The sequence below is a fragment of the Macaca thibetana genome, chromosome 3 (assembly GCF_024542745.1).
Source record: "Macaca thibetana thibetana isolate TM-01 chromosome 3, ASM2454274v1, whole genome shotgun sequence".
Lineage (NCBI taxonomy): Eukaryota > Metazoa > Chordata > Mammalia > Primates > Cercopithecidae > Macaca > Macaca thibetana.
In genome coordinates, this window is record NC_065580.1 from 71056948 (window position 1) to 71082285 (window position 25338).

At 39.1% G+C, this 25338-nt stretch overlaps 1 long non-coding RNA gene across 1 annotated transcript in view; it reads right to left on the reverse strand.

Moving 5' to 3' along the window:
- Positions 1–202: 202 nt before the first annotated feature.
- Positions 203–25338, reverse strand: part of LOC126949920 (uncharacterized) — a 118157-nt gene continuing 93021 nt past the window's right edge. Inside the window, exon 6 of the long non-coding RNA XR_007723994.1 lies at positions 203–23233. This is a non-coding gene — a long non-coding RNA (uncharacterized LOC126949920). The remainder of the gene's footprint in view (positions 23234–25338) is intronic.

Sequence of the window (25338 nt, forward strand, 5' to 3'; positions counted from 1 at the left end):
TATAAATGTGAGAAATGGCTATTTCCATATTTTATAGGTATAGAAATATACATTATATTCTATGGAGTATTATATGGACATTTAAAATCACATATAGGATAAATTATTAATAATTTGGGGAAACAATTTTGTTATGTAAAAAAAGAAGAAGAAAATGTATATAATATGTAATTATATACAATGAGATCAAAACTCTGTCACAAATAGATATAAAACAAATGCATATTTTAAAAGAGAGATTATTAAACCTTTTTCTCTATCGTGTTAGTTTAGCACTAACTAACACAATAGTTCAGCCAATCCAGTTTACTACATCCAGATTAGTTTATGGACAATAGTTTTATATAAAATATTATTTCATTAATAAATGCATATCATACACAAACTGATTCTATGTGAAATAAATGTGAGATGTTATTATAAATGCAGTTTGTAAATCTAAAGAGAGGACTTGAAGGAAATATATCTAAATGTCATCAAAACAGAATGTTGGGATTGCGGATAAGATTATATTTAATTCTTTATGCTTTTCCATATTTTTCTGTTTGTTTGTTTGGTTTTTGAGACAGGGTCTCGCTCTGTTGCCCAGGCTGGAGTGCAGCGGCGAGATCACAGCTCACTGCCACCTCTACCCTCCAGGCTCAAGCAATCATCCCTCAGCCTCCTGGGTAGCTGAGACTACAGGCGCATGCCACCACATCTGGCTAATTTTTGCATTTTTTGGAGAGATGGGGTTTTGCCATGTCTCCCAAGCTGGTCGCAAACTCCTGAGCTCAAGCAATCTGCCCACCTCAGCTTCCCAAAATGCTGGGATTACAGGAGTGAGCCACCGTGCTTAGCCCACTTTTCTGTATTTTCTAATTTTTCTGCAACTAACATGTATTGTTATTTTACCAGTCAGGAAAAAAACATTTTTAAGAATATTATAACAAATGCAGAAATTCTGAGTCATATAACATGATGCCAAATGAGACAGATAAAGAAAAATTAGGTCATTTCCATAACTTGTCTATACAAATTATATCTCACCAGCTGAACATTTGGCATCCTGTTAATAAATCATCAGCTAATTTTTATATGATGTATTAATTTCCTGTGGCTTCTGTAACAAATCATCACAAACTTGGCGGCTTAAAACAACTGAAATGTATTCCCTCACAGTTCTAAAGGCCAGAAGTCTGAAATCAGTATCTCTGGGCCAAAATCAAGGTGCTACACTCCCTTAGCCTGCTCTAAGAGAGAATCCACTCCTGTCTCTTCCAACTTCTGATGGCTCTGGGCATTTCTTGGTTTCGGTCTGCATCACTGTCACTCTACTCTCTGTCTCCCTGCTGACATTGCCTTCTTTTCTGCTGAAATCTCCTTCTGCCTCCCTTTTCTGAGGATTTGTGTGAACGCATTTAGGCCCCACCCAGATAATCCAGGATAATCTCCCCATCTCAAGACCTACAGAATCCTTCTTTGCCATCATAAGGAAACATTCATAGGTTCTGGGGACTAGGATGTGAATATCTTTTGGAAGCTACTATCAACCAAATGTTTTTGTCCCTCAAAATTCGTATCAACAGATGAATGAACAAACAAAATATAGTATATACATACAACAGTATGATTCAGTCTTAAATAGAAAATTCCAACACAGGTCGGGCTTGGTGGCTCATGCCTGTAATCCCAGCACTTTGGGAGGCCGAGGTGGGCAGATCTCGAGGTCAGGAGATTGAGACCATCCTGGCTAACCGGATGAACCCACATCTCTACTAAAAATACATAAAATTAGATGGGTGTGGTGGCGGGCACCTGCAGTCCCAGCTACTCCGGAGGCTGAGGCAGGAGAATGGCGTGAATCTGGGAGGCGGAGCTTGCAGTGAGCTGAGATCGCACCACTGCACTCCAGCCTGGGTGACAGAGCAAGACTCTGTCTCAAAAAAACAAAAAAGGAAGAAAGAAAAAAGAAAATTCCAACACAGGCTACAACATGGATGAATCTTACAGACATTACGCTACGTGAAATAAGCTAGTAACAAAAGGACAAATAGTGTATAATTCCACTTCTATGAGGCACCTAGAGTAGTCAAATTTATAGATACAGAAATTGAGTGGTGGTTGCCAAAGACTGGGGGAAGGGTTAAAATGGTGATTTAGTGTTTGATGGACACAGAGTTTCGGTTTAGGAAGATGAAAAAGTTCTAGGAATGGATAGTGGTAATGGTTACAGAACAATGCGAATGTACTAATGCCACTGAAATGTACATTTAAATTTGTTTACATGGTAAATTGTATTATGAATATTTTACCATAATTTTAAAAGAAGTACTGAGTTGAATTTCCACATACCCTGTGACTATTGGGTTTGGCACAAAAGTAACTGCATTTTTTCCCATCACTTTCAATGGCAAAAATTGCAATTACTTTTGAACCCACCTGATAGCTTATTCTAACATTACCATCTTACATAACCATTGTACAATTATCAAAACTAGAAAAGAACATTAGTACAACACTGTTAACCAGACTACAGACTTTATTTAGGTCTCATCAATACTTCCACTAATGTCTTTTTTTGTCCCCATTCCAGGATTTGGCACTTAAAACATTTTTGTAATAAAAAAATGTAAATCCTTTATAAAAGAATTTGCTATATGGTTTCTTTAAAGTGTAACCCTTATTATTATATTTAAAATATCTTCAAACTTACAAAAAAAAGTTCAGGAACTTATCTGTTTTATAAAAAAGTTTTAAACAACAGAATTGCAGTTGATAACAGAATACAGATTATTGGCTCAGGGGACCATATTAGTTCAAATTAGATTCTCACTACAATTAAAAGCCAAAAGAAAACTTAATTAAACAATACAGTTGCTTATTCCTTCCTCAGATGGAATTCAAGAGGTGAGCAGTCCAGAGGCTGGTTATATGGAAGCTCCACGGTATCAAAATGTAAAGCTTCTTCTGTCTTGTTCTGTATGCACAGCTTCCCTACCGAAGAACATGGTCCTTTATAGACCTGGGAGCTCCAGCCACTACATCCACACTCCAGGCAGCCAGGTGGAAGAAAGAAGAGAAGAACGGCTTTCCCCTTTCCATAAAGGAAAGTATCCTATATGCAAAAGTTGCACTTCCACATACACTCCATTGGCCAGAACTGAGTCGTGTAGCCACATCTAACTGTAAGGGAGGCTGGGGAGTATAATATGTATTCCAGGTTAGCATGAGCCCTGGGGAAAAAAATCGGGGGGAGCTGAATTACTAAGGAAGGCAGATGTAAAAAGTAGATATTGGAGGTCGAGTAGTAGTCTCTGCAATAAGAGGCATCCTTGATTCTGGACTAACACAAAAACTAGAGTCTGGAGAAAACAAGGAACAAAAAAATTTTCTCTGTCTTGATCATCAGCAAACACACATTTTCATTACAGAGAAGTTAAAGCAAAATATTATACTGTCCTTAATCCAGTGGGTAGGTGTCTCACTGGTGCCCATAGGAACTGCTGAATTAGAGCCAGTGAGTCTCTATCTTTAGATAATACAGCAGTCAATTTAAAAGACACATATTGAGACACCTACAACATTACTGAGCACATACTCAGAGCTAAGCTGGGTACTCTGAGAAGAAGAACAAGAAGTCATTTTTTAATAAAAGGAAACACAGACTCTATGCTCTCTGGAGACTTACAGTTCTATTAAGGAGTCGAGATTTTCAAATAAATGACAAATGATAAATTTACAAAGGTAAACTGAGGCTTGGATTTGCCCAAGTCCCTTCCAATATCCACCACCTTCAAAATCAGGATGCAGTTTTTGTGACTATTTAATAGCAATCCAATACGTTAAAACCTATTGATAAGTTCAAATGCCTTACCCGATCTATCTTTAATAATTTTAATTACCCTCTTGGTTTCTCTCATTAGGGAGAAAGTTCAGCTTGCACCCAGCTTTTGGTTCTTTATTTCAGAAATCTTCCCCCACCTACCCATATCCAACCTGACCTCACCATCTTGGCCCCCCCTCACCACACAGGTCTTTTGAGAAATGAAAATAGTCCCTCTTCACACACAAAACAAGCTGGGGCAGGTCTGGTTTCAAGAAATCAGATTTTCTAAAATAATTTGAGCTCTTCAAGAAAACAAAATACAAAAGGACTGTAAATGTGTTTTAACTATTAAAAGAGGTAGGCGGATGTTCATTCTCTTTATCTGTATGAAAAATTTCCCTTCCTGACATTGAGTCATGTTCACTTTTCCCAAGAGGGAATAAAATGTTCCCTGTAAAAGCACAACCTTTTCTTTCCCATTGCTCTGGACGCATGCCAACATAACAGAAACAGACAAATAAAGGGCTGTGATAAGCTCCTCAGGTACCAGGGGAATGTTATCAGAGGAAATCATCTTCCTCCCTGTGACAAGACGCATGGATCCTCAGCATACTCACACAAAAAATGGGGCCCCCAAGGAGTAGAAATTCATCAAATACTCAGTGGGGAATTGTGCACAAAACAGCAATGGAAACCAGTGGGAACACAATTTTATTAACTCCAAAAAGTTGTACCAATTGGGTTCTTAGGAACAGTACCCAGATTGATATTCCTGGAGACAAAGGATTTTTAGTGACAAATATGATAAAATGTGTGAGAAAGACTGTTTCTTTGCTTAAGATTCCAGTATTGAATTTGGGGTCTATAAAATACAGTGTTTATATTATCTGCTGGGCCACAGCAGGGAATCACATATAACAAGGATACAAACTTAATACATACTACAACTTAGACGTGCAAAATTTTAGAAATACAACCTCTTTCATTTTGTTTATAACTAACTGGGTCTTTGCCACGTGCTGAATGGCAGAAAAGAAAAATAAACACATATCCAATCTGGTTGATATGGTACTAGTCTCTCTAGGAAGGAACGCTCAGTCTCAGATTTTTCAGTCTTTCAGTTCTTTGCTTTCACTCATGATGGCCAAGGATGGGGAAAAGGGCCTTTGCTGGAGCTGCCAGCCAGAGGCATTCTCAGGTAGCTAGGTGTAGCATATTTTGGTGCCCCTGGTCTCTGGGGCAATGTCTTTTGTCCTCCAACTGTTATGTATGGATACTGTGATTCCAGGTCTGTTTTTTGACTTAAGAACTGCTCCCAGATTTCTGATGGAAGTTTTCACACTATGACCTAGAAATGAATAGATATACATTCTGTCTTGGGTTTCCTAAGCCAGTCTCCTATAAAACAAAAATTTCATCCCAGGAACTCTTCCATCTAAGGGAACATACACTTTTTGGCAATAATTCACTCATTTCTTTGCTCCCATAAATACCTTTTGCCCAGGATTTATTCAAGGAAAAAAAAAAAGATGGCTACTTAATGTTTATATTCCAGTGGAGTGAGTGATTTATTCATTGGAGGTCTAAGTGATGATCATAGAAAGAAACATAGAGTACTAGAACTGGAAGGAACTAATCTATTTTATAGGACTGAGGAAACCAAGGCCAGATTAACTGAAATGACTTAACTCAAGGCCACCTAGTTAGTTTTTGGCAGAGCTGGTATTTGAATCTGAGACCCCCGACTCTTAATTATACTACAAAAGTTTAAAAGGTAATTTTAAATGTATCTAAATTGTTACTTATTTGCCACAAACTAAATTGAAGTCTTTATTTTACTTAGCAGTAATTAAAATGTTAATGTGCATATTGTTATTCCCCTCTTTAGGTAGCTAAATTGGGATATGACTGGCCTTCATTAACATTAATTAACAAAAAGTCTTTAGCATTCATACAAATACCTGTTTTAAAGTCTAAACAGTTCTGAATCAATGTGAGAGACAGACACTGGCATTTTCTCCTGGGTCTTGGTATTATGTCTTTGGAATGCTTTATGCCAAGCAAGAGTTTTCAATTATACTAAATAAACTATTTTTAAGAGTTCTGTTACTCTTAAAAATTAGAGGAAAGAAAAAAAATGCCCAAAGAAAGTATTTGGGCCAATTGGTAATTGATTAATTCCAAAGAACATTTACACTTTATTTTATGATTTCATATCAGCCCAAGAACAGAACTACCTGTCTTCAACATTAAAATCCTCTTGAGAAACTCTCCAGCAGAGCTTGTCTCCAAGCCATGTCCATACAATCGGTTCAGTGTATAGTACATTCTACCACTCACAATAGAAGGTATTGTTCTTTATAGCTAGAGAAATTAATTATTTGAGCACCCCAGGATGTACAACATGAAAGAATGGCTTTATAGATATTCAGGGTACTATATAATATGCCATGGTGAATTATTGACTCTAATGAGAACATCTTTAAAAGGCTGAACTCTCAAGGGTGCTGGCTGAAGGATTGGGAGGAGGGGCTCATACATCAAATCAATAATTAGGAAGACAGAAGGAAGAGAGACAGATTGGGCAAGAGATTTCTGAAAATTGAACACTTGTCATCTGTGTAGCTCCCTTGCTGATGATTCATTAAATGAAGATTAACTTCAGTAACTTATTGACCACCGTGCCAATAATTCCTGACCTCTATTGCTTGCAATGCATGAAATAGGCAGGTCTAGATATATTGCCAAAGGAGTTGACTAAGTGTGATATGATTTAGATAAATTCATGAGCATATTTATATAATGTGTTAGTTATGTGTGTTTCTCATTTACATTTACCAGTTGTAACTGAATGTGAACATTTACCACATTGAGCATTGTGTTACACTGATAGGAGATATAAAAGAAGCAAATAACATTCTTAAAGGAGTTTATAGTTTATCTAGAGATGCTAAATATGCAAATATGTTGTTACACAAGATAATTTACTCATGTTTCCAAAAAGACCTCTGTGAACTAATACTGTGATTATTTACAACATGGAGTTATGTCTTTTACTTCATCTCTGGCTCTGACTCATGATCACATCTTACCTAAGTAAACTTTCTTAAAAAACAGATTGTTTCAGCTCTTGCCATACATTCTGGCAAAGGACAAAGAGATAGTATAAGTTTCATGAAACATGACTAAAATAAGGAAAAGCATAATTATGGACTGCAACGACATTGTCAGAAGTACTCCTGGTCTCCTGGGATCACTTACGTATATTATATTAAAGGCTCTTCTGACTGCATGAGCCAAATGTGGTAGAATAATGTTTCAGGACACCTCCCGAAGAGATCCATTCATTTAAGGTCCTGGAACATAGGAACTTATGATATTCAGCTCCTAATACTAGTAGAGAAACCAACCTATATATGTTTTGCACTACTCAGAAAACTTTCAAGGATAACTAGCATTTTCAAATCTTAGGGAAATAAGGAAGAAGATGTTATGAAATCCTTCATTCTTCAGTTTTTACAGCAGTGCTGTGAGGGTTAGGGATGGGTCTCCAAATGTTCAGGACTTGCTGGTTTTCCTCCCACTGCAACCTCCTTTTCATCTGCCCATGAAGGAGCTTGGTTCAGCTCTACTCAGTCTACCCACAGCTCTCACTAAGGACAGGAATCATATAAAGAATCCACTCCCATTAACACTTCCTCAGAGGAGATTAGCATCAGTATCAAGGTCTGTGTTGCTCCTAGGCCTGTGTTGCTTCTATCCTAGAAGTTGCCAAGGTTTCTAGAACCTGAGTTGTGCTTCCTTTGACCCACTTTCTAATACCTTCATGACTGGGCCTTCAAGCCTAATCACTGAATCCCTGTTGCCCAGACTCTTTGTCTCTCACTGCTAATGCCCACCTAGACCACCTATTCACCTATTTTGTAGCTTGAGATGCTATCGCAGATGAAGCCCAAATACACATTTACATACACACACAGATGCACACACACACACACACACACACACACCATGGTTTTCTCATTCTGGGATTTTATGAGAGAACAATGGTAACTGTGGCAACCCTTGTTATTTCCCTGTGGAGTTTTTTGAGAGATCGATGTTTTGTATTGTTTTTTCATCTAAGAAAACATTGGCCTCAAAAGGCAAAAGTCACCAGCAAGAGAAATGTTCCTAGAAGGCCCTAACATACTATCTTTTTTATGACAGTTAGCAAAATATCCTCTGTCACTTCTGGGGCTCTTATTCCCCCTCTGTGCAGCATTCATAGTGTTCAAGTATATTAAGCATTCACATCATTTGTATGTGGCCCAGCCTCTGTTCTAATCCTATGTATTAGTACAGCTAACTGCAGCTCACTTGGTGCTGCTGTTTGCACAGCTGGACATGTCGGATAGAATGAGTTCATCCCTTCAAAGATGAGCTTAAAGCCGCCATCTAGTAGTGTCTTTCTTTTTAACACCTACCACCAGTCCTCATTGTTCTCACAAGCACGGTGAGTTTTAATGAAGTCATGTCTTTTAGTGTAACGCTGCAGGTGCACAAATGCTGATAAACCTCCTTAACTCGCTGTCAGATCAGCATGTTTATCTGCAAGCTGCAGAATGTATTTAATTATAAGATATGAAAAGGTCCTTCAGATTTGTTCTCTAGGCCCAAAAGCTAATGACTCACTGGTGAAGCGCTGTATCTCCCCAAAGGTTATAATGACTAGTTGCTGATGGTCTGAAGAAATTCATGGTAGCATCTGGACTGCAAGGTATAGAAATTTATTTTAAAAACATAAAAAAAAAGTTTCTAAAGGCCCAGGAAATTTTACCATATACCGAGTAAACACAATTAAATGTGTGTGTATGTGTGTGTGCATGCGCTTGTATGTTTGTATGTGTGTGTGTGTGGGGAGACAGAGAGAGAGGGAGAGAGAAATGCCAACATGGTAACATGTAGCCAGCTTTCAGAACATTGCTATAAGGAATTCACTCCTAAAATCTTAATATGCAAATACCCTGAGGATGTTATTAACATCTTAGTGTAAATTAAATTTAATCACATTGCTTTCTTCACAAGACTAAACGTCTGAGGGAATGAGAGTTTGACCTGGAAATTAGAAGAGAAATGTATGAGGAGAAAATGGGTGCTCAAAAGAGGCGAGAGCACGATTTTCAAGTGCATAATCCTCCCCAGTAAGAGAAGGCCCTTTTAAAGAGAGAACACCAAGCACTCAGAGAGCTCCAGGCTCCTAAGGAGGGGTAAAGAGGAAAACTAAGGATGTGGGAGAAAGGCTTAAGCCATAAGTATCAGTCCACAGGGCAAGAACAGGGAGAACTCACGGGAGAGAAGATTCAGTTCCCAAGACAAGCAGGTTTGGTGGAAAGTGCCTTTAACTGATTGACAAATCACTTAACCTCTAAGTATGTTGTCATCTGATACTGCTGCCTACCTGCCTATCTCACCTCATAGCTATTAGTGCAATGTAAGATCATGTCTCATGAGCAACTTACTGGAAACTATTTTAAAACATAAAGCAAAAACAAAAACAAATATATATATAAACCCCCACCGTAATGTGAATTACTCCATAATGATAACTTCTATTAAGCAGTTAGCAGTTATTGAACACTGACCACTTGCACTGAATACAGTAACTTGCACTGAATACAGTAACTTGCACTGAATACAGTAAACACAATTAAGTCCCTTCACTTAAGTTTCTCTGAGTTCAGTGGAGAAGACAGTTGAGTAAATAACCAAAACACAGGATGCCAAATACATACTTAGCATAAAGCACCACAGGGGTAAGGAAGAAAAGAGACTTCCTCTGTTTGGGGAAATGAAGAAAGGCTTTTCCGAGGCGGAGATGGTTGAGCTGAGTCCTGCCTGCTGAGTGCCAGAGGAGGCAATGGCAAGTCAGGGAGAGTAGCAGAGGCAGAGGCAGCCAGCACGTGCTGCCAGTCTAGGCTGCTCAGCGCTGCTTGGCCCAAAGAATAAAAAGCACAGGAACGCCGAATCTCATCCCTAATTCCCCGGGCCTGATTCCTTGCTCACCAAGCCACCTTCTGATGATAATTTGGCTTCCCACTTACATTTGCCTGCAGGGAAAGCACATGCTGGACAAGAAACTGGAGTACCCAGTCCACTCAATGATTACATTTCTCATTGTAAATTAATCAATCAGCCATTCTGGCTGATGCCGTTTTTAAAGTTCAGACATGAACTATCACTTATAAGGCAGAGGCAAAGGAAATTAGGTGAAAATTCACCAGGAAATCAGCCTTCAGGCTGCCAAGGAGTACAATGACAGAACAGCTGTGCAAACACCACAGGTAACGTCCGGAAATGGGCTCCTGACAAAGCCATATTACACAGCATGGCTCTCCCCACATGAAGTGCTCCCTCTCACATTTTTCTCCATTGTTAAATTCCCCTCAAATAGCCCAGCAAAAAGTCAGCATCAAATGTCAGTCATCAGAAACTCCTGGAAACCCAGGTCTGGAGAGAAGGAAACATCTATTTTACTGAATCCTTTACCCTTCCTGTTATGGACTGAATTGTGTCCCCCCAAATTTGTGTGTGGCAGCCCTAATCTCCACTATCTCAGAATGTGACTGTATTTGGAGACAGTGTCTTTAAAAATGTAATTAATATATCAAAGAGAGATCTGCACTCCCATGTTCATTGCAACACTATTCACAATAGCCAAGGTTTGGAAGCAACCTAAGTGTCCATCAGCAGATGAATGGATAAAGAAAATGTGGTACATATATACAAAGGGATACTATTCATCCATAAAAACATGAGATCCTGTCATTTGCAGCAACATGGATGGAACTGGAGGTCATTACGTTAAGTTAAATAAGCCCGGCACAGAAAGACAAACTTCACATATTCTCACTTCTTTATGGGAGCAAAAATCAAAACAATTGAACTCATGGGGATAGAGAGTAGAAGGATGGTTACCACAGGCTGGGAAGGGTAGTCGGGGGTGGGGGGCTGGGGAGGAAAGTGGAGATGCTAAATGGGTACAAAAAAATGGTTAATAGTTAAAATGAATGAGGTCTAGTATTTGATAGCACAACAGAGTGACTACAGTCAACAATAATTTATGGTACATTTAAAAATAACTAAAAGAGTATATAATTGTGCCATTTGCAACACAAAGAAAGGGCGGATGCTTGAGGTGATAGATACCCCATTTTCCCTGATGTTATTATTCCACTTTGCATGAGATATCAAAATATCTCACATACCACATACCCCCAAAATACATACACCTACTATGTACCCACAACAATTAAAATTTAAAAAAAATTAAAGCCCATAAGGTAAACATAGTACTCAATAAATATTTGTTGAATAATAAATATTAAACCTAAAAAAAACAACAAAAACAATGAGAACAACATAATTAAGGTTACAAGAGGTCATTAGTGTGGGTCCTAGTTGAATATAACTGGTGTCCCCATGAGAACAGGTGATTAGGACACAGACACACACAGAGGAAAGAAATGTGAGGGCACATTGAAGATGGCCATCTACAAGCCAAAGAGAGGGGCCTCAGATGAAATCAACCCTGCCAACGCCTTGATCTCAGACTTCTAGCCTCCAGGTCTGTGAGGAAATAAATTGCTGTTGTTTAAGCGCCCCCAGTCTGTGGTACTTTGTTATGGCAGCCCTAGCCAAAAAATACACTTTCACTGAGATTCTTTCCTCCAAACATTCCAAACAGAAGATGCCTACCTGGCACCTTTAACGACCTGGAAAACTGTCCACTGCCGTCATCAGGAATGCCTTTTAGTCCATCATGCTTATCTCCACTCCAGTTACTCAGGTGGGTGGCTTTGGAGCCCCATATGTGATAAACGTCGTCTACTCTTGCTAAAGTAACCACAGCCATAGTGTTTGAGGCATCAGCGCTTGAAAGCGTAATGCCTTTACTACCTGCACAAAGTCTTTGACACAGACAAGATGAAGGACTCATATAATGAAAGCACAAAAACTTATGATTATCCTAATTTTGTCTTGATATTTTACAAAATTTCTGTAAAAATCAATACCCTGTTGGATAGGTGAGCCAAGGAGAGTCAGAGCACTGTCCAGCTAGTTCCTGAAGATATGAACCATGGAACCATAACAATTCATTTGAAAAACTCCTAAACCTCTCTTATTTAACGACTTGTTTCTGAATGGGTGGAGTTTCTCAGTTACAGACTTACAGTTTCAAGATTTGCTTGCACACATGGGTGTTTTTTGGTAAAAAAAAAACAAAAGTCTCAGTGAAAACCAGTTTGAAAAACTGGAAGCCTTTCAGTTTGCAACTGGAACTGCAGTCAAATAGGTTTTACCACTGCTTCACTTGCTTTTTGCTTGTTTGTTTGTTTTGTTTGTTTTGACCATTTCTTATTTTGTGAGAAGCAACACTAACTGAAATACACCACATTTGAGGAGTAAAATGTTCTTAATCCCCAACACTCAATGTCTGTTGCAATTCAGTCTCCCATTAAAAATGTTCCTGTTCCATCAACAGTTATAAGTCATGTGGATAATATGGATCCTTGATATGACGTGATGGAAATGGCGCTTTACCTATATGGTCTTCTTCAGAAAAACACATAACTCCAGTCTACTAATGAGAAAAGTGTGAGACAAATCCTGTGTCACCATGTGAGAGAAATTTGACTAAATGCCTGACCAATACTTCTCAAAGTTGTGAAGGTCATCAAAAACAAGGAGGGTTTGGGAAACTGTCACAGCCTGGAGGATACTAAGGAGATAAGAGAACTAAATGGAATATGAATCAAATCCTGGAACGGAAAAAGAACATTAGATAAAAATGAAGGAAATTTGAATAACATATGAACTTTAGTTCATAATAATTTGTCAATACTGATTTACTAATTGTAACAAATACACATGGTCTATTAATTGTAACAAATAGTCATTATGATGTTATCAATAAGGGAAATTGGCTGTGGGGTGTATGGGAAGTCTATATACTATCTTCACTATTTTTCTGTAAATCTAAAACTGTTCTAAAATAAAAGGTTTATTTTTAAAGCGTACCCTGTTTTAACTCTCCCCAATGGCCATGGTTGTCTGTAAGTGGCTCTAATATGTAGCCAGTCTTCTCCAAGATTCTAATATGTGACTCCCCTCCTCTTCTGATCCCTCTCCCAGTGCAACTTCTGCACATATTTCATGTAAGCACTTTATCTTTCAGTAATAAGAGCTTCTTTTAACTCTCAACAGTCATTTGAAGGTTGCTGCTCCCTCTTCTCTTTAAAACATACTTTGGTGGAGGCTTCCTATCATCATCTCATCCACTGCACAGCACATGACTCTTGTCTTGATGTTTTCTCCATTGGGATGTCTACAACTTTAATTCCTGGGGCATCTTTCTCACAGTATAAGCCCCAAGTTTTCATTAAATAAAGCCCTTTGGGGCCCAAAGTCAGCTGCTAGAAGCAGTAGAGAGATGCCAAGAGGCCCCACACTAAATCAGTGTGAGAGAAATCAATACCAGGAAGAGCTGGGTATAAATGTTTTCAGCCCTTAGCATTAAAGTCCCGCAATGCTAAAAGCATCCAGATGCATGCCACCTGGGATCCACAGTCCCTAAAGAGAGTATTCTTTTCCTGTTGAATCATTTGGGGTTCAGGTTATTTTTTTGTTGCTTTTATTTGGTTGGTTTTTAACTAATCAAAAAGCAGTGTGTGTTTGCAGAAAAAGCCTCTTGGCCTTGATATTCAACTCACAGTCCAGTTGACTTGCTGTATTCAGAAACGAACAGACCTTGATCTTCATTTATTATTCAATAAGAAGAATACAATTAGCCTGGAGTTGGTTTTTAGACCCAAACACAAAGAAAGGCCCACATATCCGAGGAGGAATAATTCCACTCTCCCTATAACTGATGTGATGATGGAGCAAGTAGCAGGCAGCAAATCGATATTCTACCATCCTTCTCAATGCCAGGATTAGAGGGAGTCTTTGCCTCTGTTCGGAAAGCAGGGGAAGATAGACCTGCCTTGCAAATATTTACTGAAGGGAGTCCTTTTTACTTTGCAAATCATTGATTTACAAAGTGTATGAGTGCTAAGAGAAAGAAAGCTTATGAAATTCCAACGATTTATGCTTAGCACAGAAGCAAAGCTAATTCTGGGAACAACTGAGTTTCCAGTCCTGGAAAGAAGAAAGTTTAAGCCTCCAGCAAGCCAGGTAGAATCTATGGAAGCCCTCTAAGAAAAAAAAAAAGAAGTAAAATAAGCCAGGCAGAGAAAGACAAAATCGCTGTTCGCACTCATATGTGGGAGCTAAAAAAAGTGCATCTCATGGAGGTTGAGAGTAGAATGATCGATTCCAGAGGCTGGGAAGAGAAGGGGGAGGAATGATGAGGAGAAGTTGATTAATGTATACAAAACAGTTTGATAGAAGGAGTAAGTTCTTATATTTGACAGTACAGTAGGAAAATTATGGTTAACAATAATTTATTGTATGTTTCAAAATAGCTAGAAGAGAAAAATTTGTAATGTTCTCAACACAAAGATCAATGTTTGAGGTGATGGATATCTCAATTACCCTGATTTGATCATGGCACATTGTATACATGCATTGAAATATTATATATATATTCCAAAATATCTACAACTATGATATATCAATTAAAGATACAAAAAAAGAAAAGAAAAAAATCCCATAACAGAATTGTTATGATTCACATTTGTGTGTGTGTGTGTATATATATATATATATATACACACACACACACACACACATATATACACAAAGACATATATATTCCAGTGACCTTTATGGAAATAACATGCTTCAATTTATATCAAATAATCATTATTATCAATAAAATTCATAGATACATAACTGCATCATATGATCAGATCAGTGCACAATAATTGTATGCCCTGAACAACAGTTTCCATTTGTTGTGCCAGGCAGTATGATAAAGACTTTCACGCATGAGCTCAGTCAAACCTCACAAGAACCCCATGAAGTAGATATCACCATCATTATTTCCATTTTATGGCTGAAGATACTGTTCCCAGTGGGATCAGAAAAAAGTAAATAATTCCCTTAAGGTCTCTCCACTGGTTAGAAAGAGAACTAGGATTTCTTTGTGTTGGGTGTCTCTGGAGCCCAACACAAAGCCACCATGCTAAGGGTTCTCTGTCTCTCTAACCCATACCTGAATTTCCTTTAATATGTAAGCCCTCCCACCATCTCCAGGCAGCTGTTAGGAACACTTCAACTCAAGTGGCCCATGCAGCGGGTGCGGCAACAAATTTTTTTCCCACTGGAAGAAAACTAGCAAGAGTAGGGAATACCTTTGTGGCCCATAAATTGATGCTACTGCCACCTCCAAATATTGTTGGGAATTCTGCAGAAATAATTTGTGTTTTTATAAGGGCAAAAACAAAAAACAAACTCTCAAACTTTGGCATGCTTCAGCATCATCAGGAGGGTTTGTCAAAGCCACAGGCTATTAGACCCCATTCCCTAGAGATTGTTTCCATGCTTTGAAATGCCCCCAAATCTGCATTTCTAATAAGTTTTCCAGGGATGCTTATGCTGCTAGTCCAGGCCCAGGGTTGGAAGATCCCTGCATTAGACTATCTGATTAGCATAAACATTATTTAGTTTGTCATACAGACCAAGCAAAAGCAAGTGTGAATAAATTCTCAAAACACAAAGATAGCAGGCAATGTCCAGAGTCACGGCTCGCTTCATGAGCATGACCACTGCAGTTGCACAGGGCCCTGTGCTCAGAAGAGCCCTGCCCTAGGGGTTTAATACCCTGATTTCATCTTTGAATTTGTGTTTTGTAAGTGAAATTCAACAGGACAGTGGAGCATGGTTGGTGGGCTTGAAGCCTTGGTGTGGCCCTGTCTCCTGCTACCTCTCCACCCTGCAAGGATGGTTCTCAGTCCTTACTGTTCCCTGTCTCCTGGTGCCCCAGACAACCGCAAACCTGCCCCACAACCACTTCCACCACATTCCACTGCACCCCCTCCAATCAAAGGGGCCTGGGCACTGATGCAGGAAGGGTCAGGGTTGGGTGCAAGTCCCAGTGGCTTCTCCCGTGGGGTAAGGTATCTATAATCATCCCTAGTCTGGGCTGACAGTGCCACAGTGCATTCTGCTGGCAACTCAAACTTAGGACTATGCCATTCAGAGACAGAGATGTTGGTGGGAAAGACCTGTCCTTCTTCTAAATTTTAAAATATTCAAGTGGTTGAGTTACAGACTCCTAAAGGAGAAACAATTTGAGTTGAATAACACCTCTAAAATGAAAAGATTCTCCAGACTTTTGCAAATAAGCTTTGAATGAGGTATTTCCGGGACTCTTCCAGCTATTCAAGTGATCACAAAGAAAAGAGGCATTTGAAAGTCTTGAATGAAGCTTTTAACAGGAACTTTATATTCTCTCTGTCTTCTCTCCCACCATAGCCAATTCATCTACAAGTGTGTCTAATTATTTATGTGCATCTTCATGGTTTGAGGACTACTCTAGACTCATGTTTCTCAAACAATTAAAGTGCATATAAACCACTTGGAAATGTAGATTCTGATTCAGTAGACCTGGAGTAAAACCCAGGAATCTGCATTTCTAATAAGCTTCCAGGTGACGGTGATGCTGCTCATCTATTCTAGATCCTTGTCCTCCAGATATGGTCTACGGACCAGTAGCATCAGCAATACCTAGGAGTTTGTTAGAAATTTAGAATTTCTGGCCCCAACCCAGACCTACAAAAAAAAATCTGCATTTTAATAAGGTATCTGGGAGATTCAAAAGCACACTAAAGCAGAAGCATTACCCTAAGCCTTCTGAATATCTTTCTCCTCCCATTTCTTCTGCTTTCCAAAGCCACAAGATGGGGATCTGTCACTGAGACTACTGGTGACTGTCCCAAATTTATAATCTGGTAGGTTTTAGGAAAGACACATTCAATGTTGTTTTATTCTTTATCCTGACTCTTCCACCACGTCCCGGGATAGGAGAACTTCTGGAAGTGACCTAAGACTCATCTGTAGCTTCAATTTTTATAAAATACTAGCAGGACCAACGTTCTCATTATATAGAGGAGGCTCAATCTGGACAGGAGGTATCTATAGGGAATCATAGAGTGCACTTATCCATTGGACTGTGAAGAGTTGCAAGTTATTCATAGGCTGAGAGAATAAGAAAAGTTCAACAGAAGAGGTCTACAGTTTCTGCAACACAGTATTAAGTGGGTATATTTATGCTACTTGCTCTGAGAAGTTTTATGGCAGAGTGGTTAGGAACACACAGAGACTCCAGAGACAGACTGCCTGGATTCAAATAGTACTCATGCCCCTACAAGCTGTGTGACTCTGGACCAATTACTTAAACTCTCTTTGCCTCTATTTCCTCCTTTAAAACAGATGTGATAACAGTACCTACTTCATAAGGTTTTATGAATATCAAAGTCATAAGATCCTTGGAATCATGGCTTGCATAAAGTAGTAAGCTTTGCAAAGATGTCTTAATGCAAACTTGGAAATACAGCTAAATTTTAAACGTTCATTTTCAGGGCTTCAACATTTCTATAACTTTGCTTAATTGAATTTGTTGCATTATAATTGAGGACACATTTTGCATTCCATAAGAGAGAGGAGATCCTATCTCAAGTATCAGGGACATCCTTGTATTTAACGCAGCAATTAACACATCTAACAAGACGCTTGAAAGGAGGACTTGCAGGCCGCAAGGACCCTTGAAAGGGGGACCCTTGGTCCTGAGACCCTGAAGGTGTGGCCCTGAGTCTATCTCTGTATTTCATTGTCATCCACCTGGCAGAGGAGGAAAATTCAAAGTACACCTTCAAGTTCCCACATAAGCAGAAAGGCTCAACAGTTTAAAAACCAATTTATTTTACTTTAATATTCACAGATTGTTATTTTCTGAACAAACATCTATCAAAAGCTGCCAAGGTACTGCAGAAAATGAACTTTAAAATTCGGTGTTGAGCAATTAAATCTCACTCCATAAATTGGCTAGGATCCATGTAATAAATTAGAATATACAAACACTGCTTTTCCACTTAAATAAAAACCTAAGGGGAAACCCCGTGTAACAGAGACCATCAGATTTCAACACCCTTCTCCACCCAAGATATTGAAGATAGGATCAAATATATTGCAAGATGTCTGCCACACTCACAGGCTGTTCAGATGCCTGCCTGACACAGCTGCCAGTTTTTCCTGTGCTCTATCAATTATTTCTTTGTTTTGCCTGGATGGTGCTTGTAAACTCTTCAAGGTGTGCTCCTGGGCAGTTATGCGCATTTGAGAATTTTCCCTTCTGATCCCTACTTGGCTGTCTGTGGACCAAAACTGATTTGCAGGCAAGGGAAGACTGCTGAAAATTTCATGACATTTAGATTTTTATAAAGCATATGCTGGTGGCTCAATAGGTTTGCTTACCTTGGATTAAAACCTATTAACGTTCCAGCGTTTTCCTCTCTGTGAGATTCATTTCTGACTCGCTTGTGGTGACTTGCAGAGCGCTTCATTACAGCTCAGGGGCACAACTGATGCCGCACAAGCCATTAAAAATGAGTTTGCGAGAGTACAAAAAAGAAACCTTTGTAGACGAGGGCCAATTTGTTTCGAAGGCGATGCACTGTAAGAGCATTCACAAAGCGGCAAGCATTATCTCAGATTCAAGCTATGCCGTTTTCTCTCCTATTTTTAAATACCAAATAGAGAACTGGGAGAGTCCTTTCTTTGTGACAGCAGCTTTGGTTCCTGCCCTTATTTTCTGCCATTGTAGCTCCAGTTAAGCTGTGAGAACAGCCCTGTGGGGTTTTTGGGTTTTTTTTTCCATTGGATAAAATCGATGTTTGTTTGGGGTCCTTATGAGAGTCATCTTATTCTCTATGCCTCAGTTTCTTTATATGCAAGATATATCCAATACCAAACTCACAGGTTATTGGGAAGGGCGGGAGATCTAATGAATATAATTTTTGTAAGTGAAAATGAGTACTCAATAAAGCACAAATAATAATTTTTGTTGTTATTAAACCAGGCACATTTTACTATTTGCCACCTCAAGATTCTCCCATTGTTTTTCCTAAGTGATTGCAATTTAATTTGTTTTTAATTAGCCCTCATTATTTGCATATTCATCCAAGTTGCAAGCTCCAAGACAAATACCTTTGGATCCGGGTTTCTCAACCTCCGCAATATTGACATCTTGAGCTGGACAATTCTTTCAGGGTAGGGACTGTCCTGAGCATTACAGGACTTTTCATGAAATCCTTGACCTCTACCTGTTAGGTGTCAGCATCCCTCCCCAATCTCCACAGTTGTAACAACCAAAAGTGTGTCCAGCCTTTACCAAATGTCCCCTGGGGAACAAAATAACCCAGTAGATTACCACTGCTTCAGAGTTTATCTAGCTGGTGTTGTCTTTGGTTGCATTTACTGTACATGTAGAACAGCAAGAGCACTTGAACTGGTGAAAGCTATACAAACCAGTGACACACCCTAAGAACATATTACAATTTGTAAGACAGAGATATTAACCAGGACTGAAGCCTAATAGTGGCCACTAAAGTCAAGAATGAGACTGAGACCATCGACAGCAACTTTTGAGTAAGATTAGGGGAGATAGGAAAGCAGCTCAGAATGAGTCCGTAGAACTGCGTGGATACATCCACCTAATAGTGAAGAATACTTCCCCACTCCAGGGGCCAGAAGAGAAGAAAGAGAGAAAAGTATCCAGGATAGAGCTGACCAAAGGGAAGAGGTGACAGGGAAGGGAGACAGCTTTCATGTCAAGTAGAGGGCAGCTGAAGAGTAAAGAGCACAGGGCAATATAATATACCACAAACAAAACAGCAAGAAAAATGGAGAAAAGATGAGAGAAGGAAGGACAGAAAAGAAGCAAAATTCATAGTAAACATAGAGGAAAGAAATGGGGGCAAAGCCTACAGGTGTAAAGATAACACCTGACTTCCGAGTTTATCTGGGTCAAGTGTCAGCCCACAGGAAGCTCCACACTGGCCTCCCCACCCTGTAACTGCCTTCTTTCTACCACTGGTGCGGCCTCAATGAACTGGATCTGCTTTTTCACAGGCTGCTCTGCCCATGGAGTCATGCAGTCAGGGGCCAGCTGGTCAAGAGGGACAGCATCTGTTGCTCTGCCCATGCCTGGACCCAGATTCTATCCTTTCCCCAATCAAATCTAGTAAACTCAATAGCTCCTGGTTCCCAATGATAGCCAGGTAGCAACACCATATTAGGCTCATTTGAAGCATAGAATGGATGTACTGATGGTATCCAGTCCTTAGTCCAACCTTCAAAGGCCTCCAGACTCTGCCTTTGCCTTCTTTCCAAACTTGTCCATTCTCATTCTGATATTTTCCAACTGTACTTTTTAGAAACTTGGAGTGTACATTTCTTTTTTATTACAAGCATGAAAATTTAGATTTTCACAAGTTAGAGAGTGTTTTTTTTTATTATACTTTAAGTTCTGAGATACATGTGCAGAACATGCAGGTTTGTTACATAGGTATACATGTGCCATGGTGGTTTGCTGCAACCATCAACCTGTCATCTACATTAGGTATTTCTCCTAATGCTATCCCTCCCCTAGCCGCCTACCCCCCGACAGGTCCCAGCGTGTGATGTTCTCCTCCCTAGGTCCATGTGTTCTCCTTGTTCAACTCCCACTTATGAGTGAAAACATGCAGTGCTTGGTTTTCTGTTCTTGTGATAATTTGCTGAGAATGATAGTTTCCAGCTTCATCCATGTCCCTGCAAAGGACATGAACTCATCCTTTTCTATGGCTGCATAGTATTCCATGGTGTATATGTGCTGCATTTTCTTTATCCAGTCTATCATTGTTGGGCATTTGGGTTGGTTCCAAGTCTTTGCTATTGTGAACAGTGCTACAATAAACATATGTGTGCATGTGTCTTTATAGTAGAATGATTTATAATCCTTTGGGTATATACCCAGCAATGGGATTGCGGGGTCAAATGGTATTTCTGGTTCTAGATCCTTGAGGAATCACCACACTGTCTTCCACAATGGTTGAACTAATTTACATTCCCACCAACAGTGTAAAAGTGTTCCTATTTCTCCACATCCTCTCCAGCATCTGTTGTTTCCTGACTTTTTAATGATTGCCATTTTAACTGCCATGAGATGGTATCTCATTGTGGTTTTGATTTTCATTTCTCTAATGGCCAGTGATGATGAGTTTTCTTTCATATGTTTGTTGGCCACATAAATGTCTTCTTTTGAGAAGTGTCTGTTCATATCCTTTGCCCCCTTTTTAATGGGGAAAACTAGGTAGCCATATGCACAAAACTGAAACTGCATCCCTTCCTTACACCTTATACAAAAATTAACTCAAGATGGATTAAAGACTTAAATGTAAAATTGAAAACCATAAAAACCCTAGAAGAAAACTTAGGCAATACCATTCAGGACATAGGCATGGGCAAAGACTTCATGACTAACACACCAAAAGCAATGGCAACAAAAGCCAAAATTGACAAATGGGATCTAATTAAACTAAAGAGCTTCTGCACAGCAAAAGAAACTGTCATCAGAATGAACAGGCAACCTACAGAATGGGAGAAAATTTTTGCAATCTATCCATCTGACAAAGGACTAATATCCAGAATCTAGAAAAACTTAAACAAATTTACATAGAGTGTACATTTCTAAAAACTTGTTCTCTGCTAATTAATCACCATTATGATCACTCCATCCAGAATCATCTCTCCTTAATGAAGAATCTCTCCTAATACATTTTATAACTCTTATAGCATTTAAGCACATATTCTGTTTTATTATGGAATTTCTGTACATTGCCCTCCCTTCTAGAGTATAAGTTCCTACAGTGAGCACCTAGAATATAGTGTTAACTAAATACCAGATAAAGAACAGAAGGGAAGGAGGTAGCTGAGTCTAATGAGTCCAAGTACTAATAGAGAGGAAATGGAAAGAGAAGGATTAAGAAAAATGAGAGAGGAAGAGGAGTTTAAACAGCATATTTTACTAAGAAAAATATTATTCATCTACATTCTCTGGTGAGCTACATTTCAGAGCATTTAATGTAACTATTTTAGTGCCACTAATCAGTGTTTTTTTAAAACTCCTAAAGAAGTGAAGTGGAAAATGAAGTTGCTGATAGTGTTAAGTAATATTTATCTTTAGAAAACAAAGAAAATGTCTTTAAAATGAAAGCATAAAAACTTGACATATATTCCTAGAAAAATACTGGCAAAAATCATTTCAATAACAGTTCCAGAGACTGTGATAACTCATTTGTTTTATGACATCAACTATCCCCACAAATAGTCAAGAACCAAGCAATACAGAAAGACAAAGAGACACTATAAAGTCAATAGACTAAATTTCATGTAGTTTACAAATGGACAGATATAGTTTGGACATTTATCCCCTCCAAATCCCATGTGGAAATGTAATCCCCAATATTGGAGTTGGGGCCTAGTGGGAGGTGTTTGGGTCGTGGGGGTGGATCCCTCATGGCTTGATGCTGTCCTCATGATAGTGAGTTCGCACAAGAGCTGGTTGTTTAAACATATGTGGCAGCTCCCTCCTCTCTTTCTTGCTCCTGCTTTCACCATGTGACAGGCAAGCTTCCGCTTTACCCTCTGCCATGAGTGAAAGCTCCTTGAGGCCTCCCAAAGCTGAGTAGATGCCAGCACCATGCTTCCTGTACAGCCTGCAGAATCATGGCCAATTAAGCCTCTTTTCTTTATAAATTACCCAGTCTCAGGTATTTCTTTATAGCAATGCGAGAACGGCCTACATCATAGACCAAGGGTTAGAACCTTTCTACCCTCTCTTCACACATTTTTCTAGCAAGAACAGGCAGAAAATATTTTGTTACATATAGGTAATTATGGCAGCATTAGAAAGTGGAAAGAGGGGTTTCTGGAAGAATGCCGGGAGCATCAGGAAATGACTTCTCACACAGGAGACCTGTGATCATGGCCTTGGCTCCACCTTCAGAGGCTGATCTCCAGAAAAACTCCTTTCCATGAAAAAGAAGGTCCCTTAAATCCAGAGGAGCTAGGCACAGCCGGACAAATTATCTGAGTTTCTCAACTTAACAAACTTTATATACCTTTCTGCTGGTCTCAGTGTGTTCTCGTGCTCTTCAAAGACTGTTGCATGTAGACCTCAGCCTCGGTTTCCTCTGATGTTTGGTGGTCTTCCTGAGACCCTTAGAGGGAAAGCCTGTGCCTCCATGCTCGTGTTCAGCTGCCTGAATCCATGTGGCCACACAACCAAAGATCTGGATGGAGACCTGAGACCACAATTCTCAGCTGGCACAACTTGGTGGTTGACACAGCACAACAGAGGAGGAGAAGCTGGAAAAATTCCAAAAAAGTGTATCTAAAAATCTAAAAGGGCAGAGCAGTTAAGAGATATTAGTGCAGAGACAAACAGTCCTATATAGCTCAATATCTCCCAGAGTCACTCCCACAATAATAAAAGCACTGCATAGCAGGAGGAATTCAAATCTTTAGGTTTGGGTCCCCAGCATTTAGTATGTGGTACAGTACTAAATAAAAGCTTATTTAATTAAATTGTACATTAATAACTTATCAATAAAAGGTAATCTTATGTTTGATATACTATGCTTAAGAAAGCAAAAAAAGGGAGTCATTATTTTAAATAATTTCTAATCCATGTAATTAAAATGAAAACCATTTGGGCATCTGAATTATAAGTTTTGGTTACCTGAAAAACTCACTTATGTGGAACCACCTATAAAAAAGACATGCCACGACTAGACTCAGATGACAATGGGTTTTATTTGCTATGGACTAGCCTTACTAGAAACAAGAATTTAAGACATACTTATCATTAAATTGGGAAAATATGGCCTTGAATTATTAGACCACACAATTATTGTGTGGGTGGACAATTGGATAGTAAGTCACTTTCTTAGCTTAGCATCAGTGAAGTAGATAGAAAAACTAGGAAGTTATTAATTCTGAGATAATATAGATATTCTTTGGAAAATCACAAATAGTCCTCAGTTTTCACCATTCCTGGAAACCAAGTAATAAAGAAGGCCAGGTTTCCCACTTGAAAAATGAAATAATCAGTGGTTACTTTCCTGCCCAAGTATTCAGTATTAAGGAAACCATAAATATGAATGACAACATATCTTAATCATCAACTATACCTCTTAAATTGTTTAAAACACTGGGCTGATTCTTCAAGCCTGAGGGGAAAAAAATAAGTTGAAATGTATTGTTTGCCCTAAACAAGAAAACTCTGTAGCCCAAAACAACAGTATGGAAGAGCTCAGTGGATCAATAAATATTTGTCTTGTAAGGCATTATGCTTGGTACTGAAAGAAATTCAAAAGATGATTCCTACCCTCAAGGAGTAGTCTGGTCAGGGAGACAGACACTTACATAATTAACTACTATAATACAATGTAGGAATGGTTTAGTACCAGAAGGGAGGATGACAATAACAGCCAGCATTACTGCACTTTCTGTGTGCTTGGTACTGTTCGAATTGCTTTACCCAAGTGAATTTATTTAATAAGTAAGCTTGTGAGGTGGATACTAATACTAACCCCTTTTTACAGGTGACAAAATGGAAAGAGAGGGTGGTTAGGTCACACAACTGGTACATGACAGTGTGCCACTGAGCAAATTACTTTTGACTGCTGCAGGATGCAAGATGACCTCCTGGGAAAGTTGGCATTTGTGCTGGATCTAGAAGAACAGATAGCTCTTGAATTTGTAGAAGGTTGAGGGAGAACATTCCAAGTAGAGGAAAAAAAACACAAAGTCTGGGAGATGGGGACTTGTGAATCACATGGCAAGTGTATCACCCAAAATCCTTTTACTGATTTTAATTCAGAGAATGGAGTGTATTTTAAAGAAAGCTCTTCAAACCTTAACTTATCTTTTATCCTTTACATTGGTGACTGGCATCTTCATCTACCTAGCTCCTAAGGGAGAATTCAGAATATAATCCAACACCCCATCTTCATTCCTAACCCACACCATCACCACTACCCACATACCCAGATTATCACCCTCCTCTCCATTCTCACAACCACTGCCTCAGTTTAACCACTACCTTGTGACATCCCACCTATACCATGTGGTAGCCTCCTACCTTGAGTCAGATCTTTGGTCTCTAAACAATCGAATCTAGTCTCCATATCAACACTGAGTATCTTTCTAAAATGCCATCTGGTCAAAGTGCTCCCCCACCTACAGGATTAATTCAAATTTGTTATTGAGTCATAAAAATCCACTTGTGATCTATCCCCTGCCTACCTTTCCCATCACATCTTCTGACATTTTCCCAAAGGTATCCTTTATTCCAGCCACAGTGAAATACTTGTTCTCTGAAAGTAACATGTTCTCTATAGACAGCTTTCTACCCTGAAAACCTGTTCCCACCTTACCCCCTACCCTTTCAGTCCTTAATTCTACTCTGAAAATTCCTGTTCAGGTGATTCAGCCTGCATTCT